At 42.1% G+C, this 1,786-nt stretch overlaps 1 protein-coding gene across 1 annotated transcript in view; it reads right to left on the bottom strand.

The window, feature by feature from the left end:
• The window catches only part of ACSBG1 (acyl-CoA synthetase bubblegum family member 1), a 62,709-nt gene that overhangs the window by 15,437 nt on the left and 45,486 nt on the right, over positions 1–1,786 (bottom strand). The window lies entirely within an intron of this gene.

The following is a 1,786-nucleotide window of genomic DNA, read 5'->3' on the forward strand; positions in this document are numbered from 1 at the left end:
AAAAAAAAAAAAAAAAAAAAAAAAAAAAAAAAAAAAAAAAAAAAAAAAAAACAGGTGTTTTAGGTACCAAAGAGGCCCAGGTATGAGGGAGATTTCTTCCTCTGGAGAAGAATTCCAGCTGATAAATTAGAAAATCAACATTTTGCTGCCTTCATGAGATAATTAATTCAAACAAAGATCAACAGATGCTAAAACCATCAGGAAGAAGGTTGATGGAGAACTTCACAATGGAAGAGCAGGTGGTCCCCACCTGAATGCACTGATGAATCCCAGTATCATTAAATGTGACACTGCCTGCCATCATGTGTGTCTTGAAGCGGTGCACCATGAAGCACACCATACCACCTACGGGGTGTTCTTGCCAAGAAAAATTTAATACAAAATGCATCAAGCCTTTCCATCTAACAGGGAATACAGAGGTTAGAGGAACAGGTTAAACAGCAGCAAGAGGAAGCAGTTAGACAACTCCAGACGATGTGGGACATTGCACAAGACAACTGACCTGGTTTCTGCAGTGTGTCTGTGGCAGAGGTTCTCACACTCGAGTGTGCATCAGAACACAGGAGGGCTTGTGAACACTGAGTGCTGGGCCCCACACTCTGAGTTTCTCATTCAGTAGGACTGGGATGGAGCCTGAGAATCTGCATTTCTTCTTTTTTTTGGTGGCTGGCTAGTATGGGGATTGAACTGTAGACCTTGGTGTTATAAGCACCACACTCTAACCAACTGAGCTAACCCACCAGCCCTGAAAATTTGCATCTCTAACAAGCTTCCAGGTAAAGCTGATTCAGGGACCACACTGGTCTATGGCACAGGAAAAAAAGGGCATGGCTTTGTTCTGAATTAGAAGACACTAAGGAGACACTGACACATGCAATATGTGGGCCTGGTTCAGATACTGATTCAAATAAACCAACTGTAAAAAGATACTGTGGGTATACAGACAGAAAGTAGAATGGTGGTTGCCAGAGGCTGGGGACAGGGGAGAATGGGGAGTTGCTTAATAGATAAAGTTTCAGTTTTGCAACATGGAAAGTGTTTGGAGCTGGATGGTGGTGGTGGTCGTACAACAGTGTGAACGTGCTCAGTGCCACTGAACTGTGCATTCGAAAATGGTTAAGATGGTAAATTATATGTTATTCGTATTTTACCACAGTAAAAAAATTGGAAAAAAAGATATCGTGTGTGTATCAGGTGATATGAAAGGACTATTTTACTTGTGTTAGATGTGGTAAAGTTACAGGGATTATTTAAGAAAGATTTCACATTTTTTAGAGATGCATATTGAAGAAATTAGGAAATGAAATGACGTGATGTCAGAGATTTGTCTTCAAATACTTCAGCAAAAGGGAGAACCAAAGAAGCAAATGTGGTAAAAACACATTGATAATTATTGACTCTGATGATAGATTTATGAGGTTCTCTCTATTTGTGCCTGAAAACTTTCATAATACAAATTTTGTTTTAAATAATGACCTATGGGTGGTCATTTCCTAACTGCAGGCCTCAGTTTCTCCAGCTGCAGAATGGGGAGGGGGTGGCATCTGGATCAGACCAACAACTTGCTCCACCTGTCTGCCTCCCTGAGGGGCACGGCAGAATCGACTGGGGGCTTCTTAATCTCTCCAGCCCTCTCCACCCTGGGTTCTGCTGTGAATGGGATGTTGAGGACTGTGTGGCTCCCTCGGGTGAGGCTGAGGAGAAGGGCTAACTGCTGGGCCACTCAGGTCCCTGCCAACTTGGCTCTCAAGTGCACCTTTTTTTTTTTTTTTTTTTTTCTTTTTTT

Source organism: Galeopterus variegatus, unplaced genomic scaffold (genome assembly GCF_000696425.1).
Source record: "Galeopterus variegatus unplaced genomic scaffold, G_variegatus-3.0.2 Scaffold1059, whole genome shotgun sequence".
Classification (NCBI taxonomy): Eukaryota; Metazoa; Chordata; class Mammalia; order Dermoptera; family Cynocephalidae; genus Galeopterus; species Galeopterus variegatus.